Consider the following 6,000-nt stretch of genomic DNA (forward strand, 5'->3'; position numbering starts at 1 on the left):
CTGCTGGGTTTATGAAGGTTGCACAAAGCCCTGTTTCCCCCCGCACAGCAGGCTCAGGTGTGAAGCGTCACTGCCTTTTTTATGGCTCCACAGGCTGCTGTCAGGGGCAGCTTGCTCTGACAAAGTCCTGCCGTGAGCTTGGGCTTGTGCTCCTGGCTGCATTCATGCTGCAGCTTTGCAGCACAGCGTGCAACCAAGACATGGTATGTAAGTCTCTCACAGGAATCAGCTCCTCGGTCTGTCTGAAAGAAACCACAGCCCTCCCAGAAGCAGAAGAAGGTCTCACTGCCTGACCTATATCATGGTCAGGCTTTTTGGCTGTTCCTGCTGGAAGTTCTGCCCAGGTAACTGGAAGCTTTTTCCTCTTGCACTCAAATAGGAAGGGAAAAAACTGTGACTGGGACCTGTGCTTTATCAACATATAGAAAAGAAGTTGGTTGGTGCCAGACTAGCGAGCCTGCCCTATAGATATACAAGTGAGGTATCCATGAAGATCAAGAAACAAAATTTAAGAAAAAGTTAAGTTCTGCACTTGCCTGGTTTGTGACCCATACATATGTACTGAACTGCCTGCCCTTTCCCTCTCTCCATGGCATCACCACCATGCTGGGAAGGGAGCAGGGGGAAGTTGTTTGCCCCTGTATCAACCAGAGATATGCCTCTGAAAAATGAGGCAGCAAGGACATCACCTGTGTCTCCACTGGGTGCAAACAAGGAGCACTGCTGGCCCCAGGGGGGCTGTGCTGCTCTCCACCAGCAAAGCATCCAGCCTGCTGAAGCTCAGTTTTAAAGCAGGTTAAGCCTAAGGATCACAGGAGATGAGGAAAAGAGAAATGAAAGGTTTAGGGGGTAGAACCATTACCAAATTTCTGTAAAATATTTTTTCCACTCTCACTGCTATTAAAGTATTTTTTTTTTCTTTAACACTCAAAGCAATTCCTCTTTTCCAGGCTTAGATTTGATTTAAAGTGCTGTTAGCTCAGTTTTGGATTAGCTGGTTCAGACAAGCCTGCAGGCAGATGCCATTAGCACCCACTCTTCCCCCACCTTGTGAAGCCTTTGTGTGACCTGCAGGGCTGGAGCTGAGAGAGGCACGGCCTGCAGCTGCAAGCACCCACGCAGGGCCCAAATGGGCTCACCCACAGAGGCCACACAGGTAAAGGCAAAATACAAATGGCTAGGCAGCCCCCTCGTCTCTTTTTCTAGGATGTTTACAACATCTATTTCCCTTACTTTTAGCAAATGTGATGATATATTACATGTCTGATAATTCTTTGGAAAGTTCCTCATCTAGTTACTAACATTTTTGTTTATTTGAAAGCTTGAAATGAGGCCAGCTGTGTCCTGGGGTGCATCAAGAATGGCATCGCTAGCCTGTTGAGGGAAGGGATTATCTGGTGCAGCCTCACCTCGAGTACTGTATGCAGTTTTGGGGCACCACAACATAAGAAGGACATAAAATTATTACAGAACATTCAGTGGTGGTGAAGGGTCTGGAGGGGAAAGCATATGAGGAGCAGCAGAGGTCCACTGGTTTGTTTGGCCCAGAGCAGAGCAGGCTGAGGGGAGGCCTCATGGCGGTCTGCTGCTCCCTCACAAGGGGAGTGGAGGGGCAGGTGCTGAGCTCTGCTCTCTGGGGGCAGTGACAGGATCCGAGGGAACGGCATGGAGCTGGGACAGGGGAGTGTCAGGCTGGGTGTTAAATAAAGGTTCTGCACGGAGAGGGTTGTTGGGCACTGGAACAGACTCCTCATGGCAGTTGTCACAGCACCAAACCTGCTGGAGTTCAAGAACTGTTTGGACAGCGCTATCAGAAATATAGTTGATTTTTAGGTAGTGCTCTGCGGAGCCAAGAGTAGGACTCCATGATCCTTGTGGGTCCCTTCCAGCTTGGGATAGTCTATTCTATGAAGTAAAATACAACCTAGAAAACCACTGCAAGGGACACTTTCTATTTTCAGCTGTGCCATGGAGGGCCTAGGCCTCCTTCTGTGAGGCTGGACTGCTCAAGACTCTCCCTTATAAATTATTGGGTCTAATTTAACTTTTATTAATTTTGCTTTTTCCTAATTTTAATGTATACACCAAAGACACTGGCTGATTGATATGATGCTGCCCACAGCCAATCTATTAGCTGAAATCAGACTAAGTTTTGCTGACCATCCTTCCTACTAATTCTGGTTAAGCTCTTCCATGTACAGAGAAAGATATGCTCTATCCAGGCAGCTCTGGCAGCAGTATTTCAATACAAAGTTACAGCATTTTAACACCAGAGAAACAGAGCTGTTTGTAGGAAGATTCATACTACTGCTTGTGGCTACAGCTGGAATTAGGGACTGTGGTCAGCATTCACAGAAGGATAATGGAGTTTTGGATAAATGAGTTTTGGTGTAGAACGATGGCAGAAAAAGAATGAAAGAGAAGTAGAATCCAGCTCCTCTAGCTGAATAGAGAGTTTATGGTAAAGCAGCTCAACTAGAAGAATATATTTTAATGGTTTTGTGACTGTCTTATCTCACAATACATCACACAGCTCTTGGGCGCAGGCAGTAGAGTCAGAAGTAAGGCAGGGTATGGTGCACCATGCGGCTCCATGCCCCAGCCTACAGGTGAGCTGGCAGAGCAGGGCAGGTGAACTTAATGAAGAATAAGGAGTTGTACATACTAAGAAACATTAAATAGTATGGGTGAAACATAACATAGGAATCTTTCCTCTCTGTGAATGTAAAACACTAGAAAAACATGGAACTTACCAAAAAGTATAATAGTATAATAGTATAAAAGTATAATAATATACATAGATATACACATACGTATAAGTATATTAATCTTACAAGTATGTATGTATATATTCCAAAGCAAAGACAGTGGAAGTACACACCATTTCTTCCAAGGGTTACAGTATTTCATGATTACTCAGCTTAAATCCTCGCAACATAGCCAGAATGAGAATTATTTTCCTCTTATACAATTTCTTAATGTCAAATATGATGCTTTTGACACTTATAAAAAGTACTAATTTGTAAATTAATTTATTTATAGACTTCTCTATAGAGTTCAGCACCATAAACTCTGAATGCCCCTGAAAAGTTGCTAGTTGACAGTGTCATACCTCAGTCTGATGAACAAATGAGAGCTCGTAATGTTGATGCAGTGACTTTAACCAAACATTCTGCTTTCAATTTTTTTAAAATCTTTGTAGGTTTGTTGTGAACTGCAAACAAGCTCACATTATCCTTTTCACCAGTTATGACTTAGTTCATAACTAAATGGGTTCATAAAGTCAATGAAAATCTTTCCATGTTTTTTTATAGAAATCAGAGCAAAGTCAAATATTTGCATAAGCAACAATATTCGTAGCCCATTCCAGAAAAAGCAAGCAAACGAACAAGAATCCCACCAACCAACCAACCAACAACAACAAAAAACGTTTTCATAATACCTAATTTGAATTGCATTTATTGACAACATTGCTAATTCCTTGTTTTCCTGCCTGCACTGGAAAAGTAGTACAAATGACCTGAAAAACATACCGTCTTTGTAACGCTCTTTCATGTTACAGAATCACAGAATTACAGAATCATCTAGGTTGGAAGAGACCTCCAAGATCACCTAATCCAACCTCTGACCTAACACTAACAAGTCCTCCACTAAACCATATCCCTAAGCTCTACATCTAAATGTCTTTTAAAGACCTCCACGGATGGTGACTCAACCACTTCCCTGGGCAGCCTACTCCAGTGCTTAACAACCCTTTCCGTAAAGAAGTTCTCCCTAATATCCAACCTAAACCTTCCCTGGCGCAACTTTAGCCAATTCCCCCTCATCCTGTCACCAGGCACGTGGGAGAATAGACCAACTGCCACCTCGCTACAGCCTCCTTTAAGGTACCTGTGGAGTGCAATAAGGTCACCCCTGAGCCTTCTCTTCTCCAGGCTAAACAGTCCCAGCTCCCTCAGCCGCTCCTCGTAAGACTTGTTCTCCAGACCCTTCACCAGCTTTGTTGCCCTTCTCTGGACTCACTTGAGCACCTCCATGTCCTTCTTGTAGTGAGGGGCCCAAAACTGAACGCAGTACTCGAGGTGCGGCCTCACCAGAGCCGAGGACAGGGGGACAGTCACTTCCCTAGCCCTGCTGGGCATGCAGTTTCTTATACAAGCCAGGATGCTGCTGGCCTTCTTGGCCGCCTGAGCACACTGCTGGCTCATATTCAGCCGACTATCAACCAATACCCCCAGGTCCTTCTCTGCCAGGCAGCTTTCTAACCACTCATCTCCCATCCTGTAGCGCCGCTTGGGGTTGTTGTGCAGGACCCGGCACTTGGCCTTGCTAAACTTCATACAGTTGACCTCAGCCCACTGGTCCAGCCTATCCAGATCCTCCTGCAGAGCCTTCCTACCCTCGAGCAGATCGACACACGCACCTAATTTGGTGTTGCCTGCAAACTTGCTGAGGGTGCACTCAATGCCCTCATCCAGATCATCAATAAAGATACTAAAGAGAACTGGCCCTAGTACTGAGCCCTGGGGGACTCCACTAGGGACCGGCCTCCAACTGGATTTAACTCCATTCGCCATGACTCTTTGGGCCTGACTACCCATCCAGTTTCTAACCCAACAAAGCGTACACCAGTCCAAGCCAAGAGCAGCCAGTTTCTTGAGGAGAATGCTGTGGGAAACGGTGTCAAAAGCCTTACTGAAGTCAAGGTAGACCACATCCACAGCCTTTCCTTCACACATTAAGCATGTCATTTTGACATAGAAGATCAGGTTCGTCAAGCAGGACCTGGCTTTCATAAACTCATGCTGACTAGGCCTGATCGCCTGCTTGCCCTGCAAGTGCTGTGTGATGACACTCAAGATAATCTGCTCCATGATCTTCCCTGGCACTAAGGTCAAACTAACAGGCCTATAGTTTCCCAGGTCTACCTTCTGGCCCTTCTTGTAGATGGGTGTCAGTTTGCTAGCCGCCAGTCGACTGGGACCTCCCCTGATAGCCAGGACTGCTGATAATGATGGAAAGCATCTTGATCAGATCTTCCACCAGTTCTATCAGCACCCTCAGGTGGATCCCATCTGTCCCCATCAACTTGCATCCATCTAAGTGCTGTAGCAGGTCACCAACCATTTCCTTGTGGATTGTGAGGGCCACAATCTGTCCCCCATCCCCTTCCACCAGCTCAGGGTACTGGATATATAGAGAACAACTGGTCTTGCTGCTTTTAAGACTGAAGCAAAGAAGGCATTAAGCACCTCAGCCTTTTCCTCATCTCTCGTCACTAAGTTTCCCCCCGCATCCGGTAAAGGATGGAGATTCTCCTTAGTCCTCCTTTTTCTGTTAATGTATTTATAAAAATAAAAAAAATCTGTTGTCTTTAATAGCAGTAGCCAGATTGAGCTCCAGATGATCTTTGGCCTTTCTAATTTTGCCCCTACACATCCTTATAACATCCTTATAATCCTTCTGAGTGTCCTGCCCTCTTTTCCAAAGATCATAAATTCTCTTTGTTTTTTCCTAAGCTCTAGCCACAACTCTATGTTCAGCCAGGCTGGTCTTCTTCCACTCCAGCTCATCTTTAGGCATGTGGGGACAGACTGCTCCTGAGCCATTAGTATTTCCTTCTTGAGGAGCGCCTAGCCTTCCTGGACTCCTCTGCCCTTCAGTACTGCCTCCCAAGGGACTCTGCCAACCAGTGTTCTGAACAGCTCAGTCTGCCCTCAATGTTGAGGAAGACTAGTTAAAACAACAAGTATAGTGGACCCAAGGTCCTGCACACAAAGCAGAGGCATATGTGTGTTTGTATGTGATTGTGAACACAGGACGGGGGAGTCAACTCTGACATCATAGTTCCTTGATCAGGCCAAGCATAATTTCTCCCAGCTCCTGGCAAGGAGCTGGGGCCATAATAACAAATATTACAGCTTTATGATAGGCAAGAGGATGAAAACAGCCAACACCCTCTTATAGTTTCATATAATTTTCCTTCTTTTCATTTTTTTT

The sequence above is a fragment of the Oxyura jamaicensis genome, chromosome 13 (assembly GCF_011077185.1).
Source record: "Oxyura jamaicensis isolate SHBP4307 breed ruddy duck chromosome 13, BPBGC_Ojam_1.0, whole genome shotgun sequence".
Classification (NCBI taxonomy): Eukaryota; Metazoa; Chordata; class Aves; order Anseriformes; family Anatidae; genus Oxyura; species Oxyura jamaicensis.